Here is an 11977-nt window from a genome sequence, read left to right on the forward strand (position 1 = left end):
TGTATATATATATATATATATATATACATATATATATTTATATATATATATATATATATACATATATATATATATATATATATACATATACACCCACACACACATATATATATATATATATATGTATATATATATATATATATATATATTGTTTTTATTTTTCAATTATGTTTAAAAATATCGTAAGTCTGGCAGAGATGAAAGGTATTGGTTGAGGGTAGGTGAACGAAAACTACGAGCTACGAGAAAGCCAGCCAGATGTATAGAAGTTACAATGCATGTGTTTATTTAGTCACAGTTCGTAAGAACATTGTGTTTTCACAACGTTCTCGTGAACTTTATGGTAAGGCCAATGTTGCCTAAGGTCATAGAAAGAACAAAAAGTAGGCAGACAAGAACAATAAAGAACACAGAAGACAGGGAAACATGAATAGGAGTACAAAGCTGGAACATTCTAACTAAAACTCTGTCAACAGAGAGAGGCCGCTGGAAACTCATGGCACCTTTACACCAAGGGTGTTAGAAAACTTAGGATTTAAATGCCTCGTTTAGTGAGCCTTCATGTAGGAATAAACAATAAAAGTTCAAAGTAAGGTTATCATGATAGTGATATCTTGATTTTTTAAGAAAAAAATCATTGGAAATCTTTTCCACACATGGGTACATTTTTCTCATTTATTGTTAGATTTTAGAGAAAGATATCATTGAAAAGAGGAATAAAAATTCCACATGTTTGTAAAACAGAATTTCGATTTTCCTTTTTCTCCTATATCATGATTATTTTACGCCTAGACGAAGTAAATTAAGAAGGAATCATAAAAAAAAAAGATGAAAGGAAAATTTGTCACAGAATTAATCGATTTATAAAGAAGTTATGATGGTATTATTTTCAATACAATTGGTGTCATATTAGTTTTAAAAAAATGTACCTAATTTTTCTGTTTTTAAATCATGATTTTTACTAATAAATCAAAACATTTTTGATCATTTCTATACGATGAAGGTGTTAGATGTCTAAAACATATATATGAATTGTGTATTATGAACAATCAGAAAAAAATCATGATTTTTACTAATAAATCATAAAATTTTGATCAAGTGACTTAAAATTTTTATATGATGAAGGTGTTAGATGTCTAAAACATATATAAAAATTGTGTATTATGAAAAATCAGAAAAAAAAATCATGGAATAGCAGACGGTCCATCTAATCAGCATTAAGAAAAACTATCGTGTAAATAAACAATATTTCATTCAGTTTTCACCTTAATCAGCATTGAAAAGAAAATATTCCGTAAATAAATAAAATTTTATTCAGTATTTACCTTAATCAGTATTACAAAAAACATAGTTTGTCTGGAAAAATGATAAAAGGTTTATATGTCGTAAATAAAAAACAAACAAAAACAATTATATCTTCTTTTTATGGAGCATGAAGAATGTGGTCTGATTCAGAGGTAAGCGAAGCAGAGGCTTTATATTTGGTGCCAATAAACTTAAGGTTCGATGAAGGTCAAGGTGATACTAGGAGGCCAGAAGTTCAAACAGAAATTCAGCTTTGTAGTATACTGAAAACTTCATTTTTGACCCGCAACTTCACCAAAGTAACCTTTGTGTAGAGGAAGGTCAAAATCAAAGTTAGACTAAGGATTAAAGAATTAAGGGTAATTTTATACTACATACACTGTTGGGGAAACTTCAGTTTATACCATGCCGTGACCAGCTGTGTAATAGTTCCCTTGTTATCACAAAGGTAGATTGCTGATGTCCCAGTTGGTCGGTATATCTCTTATGTTTTCTTCTTCATCACAACTTTTACAATCTTCAAGAGATTTTATTCACACTTGGTAAAAAGGTGCAGCATCATGTAGTGAGATGTGTCTGCATAATATTTTCTTCGAGAGAAAATTCCCCACTTAGATACCATATTACAGTAACAGAGAAAACATTGCTTTCCCGTGAAATACAGTATCCAGTTTTAGGCATAAGAATAAAAAAAGAAAAATAAACTGTAGGGAAATATATATATGAAAATAGAAAAGGTGTTCCATACTTCTATTTACTAAAAGCCAAATCGATTTCCTTCTAATTTAGTGCACCATACATATTGTATCTTATTGTATTTCAATTCAATTGCTGTCAGGTTAAGTAGTTATCAGTGAAATGAGCATATATATATATATATATATATACACACACAAACACACACACACACACACACACACATATATATATATATATATATGTGTGTGTGTGTGTGTGTGTGTGTGTCTGAACTTTTATGCAAAGGTAGATAGATAGATATTCCAGCAATATAGATATCTTTCCATAATGGCAATAAATAAGTCATTATCATTAATGACATAATACTTTCTATAAGAGAGAGAGAGAGAGAGAGAGAGAGAGAGAGAGAGAGAGAGAGACAGAGAGAGAGAGAGAGAATGATTAATACATTATAAACTAATTGAACAAAGTTACTCCTGAAAGTCTGTAATTATCTTAAATTTCATTTACCGAAGAACAAAAAGACAACGAAAAAAGTTTCTTGGAAACCATAAAATTTATTCTTTTCCCACGAGTAATTACTACAATTTCACTCACCTTTCAAGTAATTGACCCCCATTTTCTTCGATAATTCACAGAATTAAGAAGTCGCATCTGGAATCGTAAAATATTGAATATTTTCTACTTTCTTCATATATCGACACACTCTGTGGAAGCTTTTGATTTTGTGAAAAATCCAGCAGTAATGAAAGCCCTTCAATTTATCCCTTTTTTTCTTAGATAATTTCAAGAATAAAAGTTATCTCTGTTTTAAAATTCTGAAATCGTAAATTATCGAAATTCTTGTTGTTTCTTCTTAAAATGACACACTCTGAGAAAGGTTTTGATTCTGTTAAAAATTCAGCAGTACTGAAAGCCTGAAACCCCAAAGAATAGATGAATCTTAGTCAGAACATTTGAAGATATCTATAGGGATATTTGCGTCATTATCTGACAATACAACGAATTATGGGAAGTTTGATCTTATATTACTTTACGAAGAAATTTTCTCGTCATTAACATGCTAATGATTATTCCATTGCTACTGAGACACTCAAAACCATGTGATCTGACATAAAGGTTATCTTTAGACTTATTTACTATTGTTTCCAAAAGCCGTGTAATAGTTTTTTTTTTTTTTTTTTTTTTTTTTTTTTTTTTCAAAGAAGAAAACACCCTATGGGCAACCCAACAGTCAATTCATGATATTGCCCATAGGGTGTTTTCTTCTTTGAAAGCCACCAATTGGTTTCCCTTTTTCAAACAAGATAATTTTACAGTGCTCAAGAAACTCTCACAAAACAGGAATATTGTTATTTGCAGACCAGATAAAGGTAAAGGCGTTGTTATTCTTAACCACAGTGACTATATCCAGAAAATGAATAATGTTTTATCAGATTCCAGTAAATTTTTAGAAATTGGTGATTTCCAATATAGCCTAATTTTTAAAGTTGAAGATAAAATAAACCGCACATTAAAACTACTCAAAGATAAAGGTATGTTGTCCGAACAGTCTTATCAATCATTATATAGTTCAGGATCTTCTTTTAGTGTTCTGTATGGACTTCCTAAGGTCCATAAGACTAATGTACCAAATTCAATTCAAATTCAAATTCAAAAAATTTATTGACAAAAAGTGGTCAAAAGGAGCTGTTAGTCTTGCTAGAAAGCCCACTCTATCTTTAATTTACATAAATTAACTTTAATATACATAAATGAACAAAAGCTAAATACAAAGGTAAACCCTAGTAATAATTTACATGACCCAAAAAATACAATTAGTAACAGTTTTTACAAATGAAAACACCTACATGAATAATTTCACATTTACCCAAAGTACATTAGCACAAACCTTATATATTTATTTCACAGACTGAAATTACATATAAATTAATCATAGTTATAATTTGATAAAGCAATGACAATTACGATTCTGGGCCCGACGGTGCGGGCCGACAACAAGACCACGAAGAGGCCAGCCTCCCAAAATCGTCCAAGACTCAAGAAAATATGCACACACTTCACAAATTCATCACAAAAACAATCATTCAACAAGGAAACGACACCAAAACCCGCCGCAACAAAACCGGACCCGCCGCGATGCCAAACACCACGACTCCAAAGGCGAAGGTGCGCTCGACCTGCTACCTCTCGCCACAGAAATCGCATGTATTTGGAACCACGAGGAGTCCCTGTTATAATAAATTTGAAAGCTACATTACACATTACAAAATAACCAAAACATTTTTTACATAAAATACATTTTACAGACAGTTTTCACATAAAAGGAGAACTATTATTTAATGTACAGAGAACAACCACTTCCATTTCAAATTCTATATTACTGCAGCAAACACAAAACATTATACAAATAAAAAGTAATATAGTAACTTCACAATTTTAGTACCTCATATCAGTTTTTTTAAATTTATTTGCAATATTCTTGTACAAATTATTATTAATGAAAAAACACACCATTTGTTCAAAATTATCATCAAGATTCCTAAATTCTGCCAAAGAACTACATTCCATAATGTAATGTTGCAGTGTGTGTGAGTTTGCAGCGTCACATAATTTACAAGGGGTACCCTCTCCACTCTTATATTCCCAATAGTATTTATAGCCTAGTTTAAGTCTCATAACAATTCCATCATATTTAGCTGAAGACTTTCCATAAGTAAAACATGTGTTGTTACTTACATAATCATAATGAGACATACTGTTACTGCCGTTACTCATGATTGCCCTAGCAATCTCAATATTCCAACCTTCCCTTACTCTTGCCATGTGTGACTTTATTTTCCTCATACTAACTAAAGTGGCGTAATCTATAGATTCTTTATTGCACCCCTGTTTTGCTAATTCATCAGCAACATCGTTAAAATATATACCACAATGTGAGGGTATCCAGACGAATTTTACACTGTATCCTGATCCTTTTATGACAGAAATGTACTCGTTGCATTTGGTAACTATTTCCTCATCTGAAGGTAATTTGGCATTTAAAGCCAAAAGAGCACTCTGACTGTCAACAAAACATATTATAGATTTTTCTTTATGAATTCCAAATTTCAAACACTCATATATGGCAAACAGCTCAGCAGTGGTAGATGAGCTATGATCGCCAATACGCTTAGATATTCTCTCCTCTGTACTATAACCAAATTAAAAAAATTCTCTAATTACAACACCAAGACCAGCTCGACATCCGGTAACAGAACCATCACAATAAGCATGAATCACCGTATCCTTTGGGTACCGAGATATCTTTTCCAAAAACAGCTGTCTAAGTTCAAGGGGATTGCTGTCCCTTTTTCTCAAGTCAAGTTGCTCTATACTTATATCTACTTTCTCAGTAATCCAAGGTTTTATTAGACGTGAACTTGGCAAAGGTACACAGAAATCAAAAACATTATAGTCATTCAATATTTTACAAAGCTTTCGTGAATATTCATTCAGTGTGAAGAATCCTGGAACGCCTTTCACATATCTTTTTATAATAATTTTGAAATGCCTATCATTCTGTCTAATCAGTCTTATCATTGAGGAGACTGCCAACTCTCTTATTCTTTGAGTAACACGAGGGAAATTCAGCTCCATTCGCATTATTTCAATCCTTGCAGTTCTAGGGCAACCTAATATTACCCTCATAGCTTCGTTTTGCAACAATTCCAAGGGGCGAAGATCTTTATCTGAAAAACTACATAAAACTGGAGCCGAGTAGTCTATGATACTTCTAATATTGGCAAGATATACAGACCTTAATATTGGAATACCAACACCGTTACCACGATTTGATAAAACACGTAATGGCTTAAGCCGAGATGTACAGATGTTCTTCACATAGGTAATTTGATCCATTATTTTACCAAAACCAATATACATACCCAAATATTTATAAATTGTTACTCTTTCTAGTTTTTCTCCATTCAGCCAGAATTCTTTATCACTTACTATTCGTGATTGATATTTTGTCTTACTCTCATTTACCACAAGACCTAAAGATATACAAAGATCTGACATTTCAGTCAACACGATACTCAAAGTCTCCTCTGATTTGCATTGTATGAGAATGTCATCCGCATAAATGATTACTTGTGAATTTCCATGAAATTTATAACTTGCAATTTCGTCCATCAATATATTAAAAATCATGGGGCTAAGCATACCCCCTTGTGGAGTACCAAGTTCAAAATACTTTTCAGTGGACTCGTAACCCTGAAACATAACAGTTCCCCTTCTGTTACTCAAATATTGTGAAATCCACATCAGTAGCTTGCCCTTTATACCCTTTTTAACAAGACACTCCAATATTACATTCTTATTGGCTTTATCAAAGGCTCCCTTTAAATCTAAAAACATTCTACAGTTGACACCAGCAGTACTAAGGCTTTTTAATACGCAATCAGAGGTACTCTTGTTCCTCAAAAAACCATAAAGATTCGGAGAAAGGAGCCCGTCAACTTTATACAACAACCTATTTAAAACCATACGTTCCATTATTTTTGATAAGCAAGAAGTCAATGAGATAGGTCTGTAATCATTATTTCCCTTAGGTACAGGTATCATGAGGGCAATTGTCCATTTAATAGGTAAGCGACCATTACTGTATGATAAATTGAACACTGCTAAAAGAGGACTGTCCTCCATTGCTATAAGACAGTTTATAATATCGTATGTTATGCCATCTTTACCTGGAGCTGTTGACTTCCCCTTCTTAACACTATTCAACATTTCATCCCTGGTGAAAGGAATACAGGTGTCATCCATTAAGTTCTTCTGCATACAAACTAGTCTACGTCTTTGTTTCTGTAACTTCCTAAGGCTTTCCTGTATATCTCGAGGTAGAGAATCTAAGTTCGACGCATACGACCATTTGGCGGCTAATGCCTCTGCATTTTCTCTGGCATTAGGATGTGCATTTGTCTTTCTTTTTACCCCCCTTACTTTATTGACACCATCCCAAATTTGACGTAAGGATTTTGAAAATGAGATGTCGCGTAAAAAACCTTCCCAATACTTACTTCTAATCTCTTGCCTCTTTTTTGTAGCATGTTCAGCCACTGTAACCATCGTTTCTCTGAATTGCATATTCTGGTCTTTAGACCATTCCCTATGGCATTTTCGTAGCAACTTGTTCCAGCCTTTCACTATTTTGTCATTATGATACCTAGGTTTATGATTACTGGCAGAATTAGGTTTTTTCTGTGGTTTGTAAAGTATGGATTCTATTACTGTTAGCAGATCCTCAAGGAAAACATTTTCATCCTCAATACCTAGCAGTTTATACTCTTTGTACCAGTCACTTACTTTTTCTATAAAATCATCTTTCTGCCTGTCAAGCAATACGTATCTAGTTCCATTGTTAATAAGTGAAATCTTTTCTAAATAAAAACTAATTCTAAGAGCAAAATGATCACTTAGTAAAGTGGTTACAACAGAGAAATCTGTCTGTACTCCGGCATGTTGAAAAGTATAGCATAATCAAGCCTGCACTAATGTACCCCTCAGGCCTATTTTAGCGGCTTATAACTCGCCAAATTATCACTTAGCCAAATTCCTAGTTCCTCTCCTTAGTCATTTAACGAATAATCAATTTACTCTTCAAAACTCCGCCAAGTTCATTCCCGAAATACTTGAACAACATAGTAACTCAATTATGGTTAGCTTGGATGTAGAATCTTTGTTTACTAACGTGCCCCTTCATGAAACAATAGAAATTATACTCAACAAGCTTTTTCCTACCGAAAATACCTTATTCAACGGCTTTGATTCAAACAGTTTCAGAAAACTCCTTGAACTTTCAGTAATAGATATTCATTTTGTTTTTAATACCAAATTATTCAAACAGGTTGATGGAATGGCAATGGGGTCGCCCTTGGGTCCTACATTTGCCAATATATTCATGTGCCACTTGGAGGAAATATACCTTGGACAATGTCCGGAAGCATTTCGTCCTAGTTTCTATAAGAGATACGTTGACGACACTTTTTTGCTATTTAGAGAAAAATCCCATGCTGACAGGTTTTTAGAATATGTAAATAGAATTCACCCAAACATTAAGTTTACCATGGAAATAGAAAAAGATAACCAGTTGCCATTCCTTGACATAAACATTTCACGTTCAAATAGAGGATTTCTTACAGGTATTTTTAGAAAAGAGACATACACTGGTTTGGGTCTTAATTTTTTTAGCAGTTGTTCGAAATCATTCAAGATTAACTCTATTCAAACCCTTTTATTTAGAGCATATTCCTTATGTTCGGACTGGCATAATTTTCATAAAGAAATTTCATTTTTAAAAACATATTTTACATACAATTGTTATCCTTCACACCTCTATGACAAAATTGTTAATAAATTTCTTAATGGTATTTTTCAGCTTAAATATAAATGTCCTGAAGTTCCCAAAAAACTAATGTATGTATCATTGCCTTATGTTAAAAATGCTCTTTTCAGAAACGAGCTCACCACAGCCCTCAGCACTCTGTACCCATATGTGAATTTTAAGTTTATATTAAAAAACCCTTTAAATATTGGCAAACTTTTCAGGTTCAAAGACACCCTCCCAGAGTTGATGCGGTCCTTCGTTGTTTACAAGTATACTTGTCCAAAATGTAATTTTGGAAACTATATCGGGTCTACCCGACGATTACTGAAGGTCCGCATCGATTCCCATAGGGGTGTCAGTCATCGCACTGGTTCCGTATTAAAATCCCAAGAATTTTCCTCTATAAGAAATCATTCAAACCCATGTAAAACTCATATACAATACAACCATTTCGAAATTCTTTCCCAAACATCCGATTGCTTTTCGCTCCTTCTCCTAGAATCTCTCTATATAAAGAAACTGTCCCCTTCCTTAAATAATCAAACCACCTCCACACCATTACATATTGCCTAACTACCATTACCTATCATCCCTTGTTGATCTATTTTTTGTTCGTAGTTAAAGCATTTTCTTCAAGAATTTTCTCAAATATTCCTATAGTTTTCAGCCACATCTCTTGACAGTAAGTTCGACCATTCATTTACATATATGTATATTTTTTTATTCCATTTTGATCACAAGTATTTTTATCATCATAATTGTAAAGGACCTCTGTTAGCCACATGTTTTTATATATCGTCTAGGTTCCTGTATTTTAATTCTTTTAACCGTTTTTTAATATTTTTTATACCAAAGCAATTTTAAGCAAAAATGTATGATTCATTTCTAATGTAAACATAATTTCATGTTTTATGTAGCCCTGATGATGGGAATGGATTCCCGAAACGTTGGTGTTGAATAAATATGTAAGATGATCCGAAGTCTTCTTGCTGTCCGAATGGGTTAGTCACTGTCTATATAAGCTTGCCGACCAGGGTTCGATTCCCGGCCGGAGCCAAGCTCTTGTCTTTGTGAGATTTCGCCTGGGGCTCTGATCCCGAGGTCGTTAAGAGAATCCAGACATTAATATATCAAAATATATATGGCTTATTTGATATATATATATATATATATATATATATATATGCATGTATGTGTGTGTTCATACATACATAAGATTAATTATATTTCAACCTATAGTTTTATATATTTATTTACGTTATAAGTACCAGTACCTATTTTTGTTACTTAAAAGGTATGTGACAAATATCATTGCGACTTTGTCATTGGAATTATACCAGACTTCAATTAATGAACCAATCAACCTTACTTTGAGAAATCCATTAACATTGTCTACATGCCAAGATGATATACTCCTATCAAAGTATTCATCAGCTTTGCTTTTCCAAAATAATGTTATCACCAATAGCTGGAAACCATATATTTTTGAGGGATTAAAAAAAAAAAAAACAAGAAATGGATACTTATACATTTTACTCATCATCACTCTCAAGGAAAAAAATTTTTTCTATTTCTACTAACGTTTTAATATAATTTTTTTTATTTTATTTTATTTTTCAGTCGCAAATCTAAAATTTGTAGGAGTCCGAGTAGAATATCTCTCAGTGCGATTCCACACCCCTGTTTTAAACCTCTTCTATTATGTTTGATAATTTGTGTTAACCATTTAATCATTATCTACCACCAAAAAAATTTTTATTGCTCTTCCAGCTCATTTTATATGTGCAGTACACAGTTTTTCCTAACAGGGATTTACTCAGTAGCCTAATAAAAATGGGAATGAAGGAAAGAAGGCAAGAGGGAAGGGGGGGGGGGATGAGTACTAGGATGGCCTTAGGTGCAAACACCGGAGGGTTGGGGGAACCTCTGCGTCACAGTAACGTGATTAAGTAACACTTTTTCGAAACACTCTGAAGGAAGGGAGGAAGTTCCTTTTTTTTCCAAGAGTAAACGGGTTAATTAAGCACATCTGTCAATTCATTGTACCACCAAAAATTAGGCCAATATTTGAAACATTCATTGCTGTAGTTTCATGGAAATTCATAAACCGGTTTGTTAGATATTTGGGAAAAAAACTATTACACAGCCTCTGGAAACGATAGTAGTAGGCTTAGTGTGTAATGAGAATGTTTTTATTTCTATTTTAAAATGGTGATTCAATTAGGTCTTTTTTTCTCTTTTTAAACAAGATAATGACAAATCTTTACTTTTTCATCCATTGGTCCTCTCTGTATCAAAACTAATTAATGTAATCTATGGAGCTCTCTGTTCGTCTTTCTCTCTGGTCCAGTACCTTTAAAAGTAAAAAATGTCAAAAAATAAAATAAAACAAACAAATGATACGGAATAAAAAAAACACATCTTACACACAACGCCAACAAACTTCACATATTTTCTTTGATGTTAACAATATATCTTTGCAACATCCAGAATGTATAGATTTTTTAAACACTGTAATGTTCACGTATGTTGGTATATGTTATCAGTTCTTCTAGTTTACGATACAAACTTGAAGTTTTGGAAGTTATCATTAGAAGGAATTTTCTTCTGAGATACAGAAGTTGATTCACTAACTTCGGAGTTTGCAGTAATGGCAGGATTCAGATCACAAAAAGCAACACAAAATCGCCACAGTTTAAAAAATACAAACTTTGAAGGCTGAAGATTCGTGGGAGTTAATGCCAGATGTGTATCATCATCCTCAACAACTTTGGTGAAGAAAATACTGATGTTAAAATTGCAGGCAATAGTTAGAGAGTTGTGATGGGCCCAGAGAGAGTTGTGAACTCAAAGGCAGGATGCAATCAACTGAGTTGTTTATTAAGGAACACTCTTCTTTATATACAAAACCTCAAGGCAACAGGACATAACATGTTCGAGAGACAGACAATATTACAAAGCAAAACCGGAGACATGATCATTCAGGTTCTTTTTAGTGCGAGGGAAGAGCGCAGATACAAGCATAATATATACAAAATAATTATGTACAATTGTGTGACACACGCTTGGTACATGGCTCCCCCCCCCTAAAAATGACATACTGTACATGTTAAATAGGGCGGCCTGATCTAGAGAGGCGAACTATAGGCGGGTCATCTGGCAGAAGATATGCAGGTTTTAGACGATCAATGGAGACCCAGTCTTTTTGCCCCGAATGTTTAGTAGGAATGCTTTCGGACTGCGTCGGATCACAAGGAAAGGGCCCGTGTAAGGCGGCGTTAGTGGTTGCTTGCTAGTGTCGTTGCGCAGGAAGACGTGAGTTGTAGAGTGCAAGTCCGTTGGTATGCGATGCTTCGCTGGGGGCTTTTAAGTCTGGCGGCACGGAGTAAATTTTCCCACGACGTGACGTATGCGCTGGAGATCGTCGGAGGATGTTGTAGTAGGAAAAAATTCGGCAGGGACAACCAACGGGTCGCCATATACCATTTCAGCTGCCGAGACGTCAAGGGCGTCTTTAGGAGTGGTCCTTAGTCCAAGGAGGACCCAGGGAAGTTGAGTAAACCAGTTGCAATCCTTGCATTGGGACATCAAAACTGCTTTGAG

At 33.7% G+C, this 11977-nt stretch overlaps 1 pseudogene; it reads right to left on the reverse strand.

Moving 5' to 3' along the window:
- Positions 1 to 4207: 4207 nt before the first annotated feature.
- LOC137658254 (uncharacterized) lies at positions 4208 to 6141 on the reverse strand (annotated as a pseudogene).
- Positions 6142 to 11977: the final 5836 nt, after the last annotated feature.

This window comes from Palaemon carinicauda, chromosome 19 (genome assembly GCF_036898095.1).
Source record: "Palaemon carinicauda isolate YSFRI2023 chromosome 19, ASM3689809v2, whole genome shotgun sequence".
NCBI classification, from domain to species: Eukaryota; Metazoa; Arthropoda; class Malacostraca; order Decapoda; family Palaemonidae; genus Palaemon; species Palaemon carinicauda.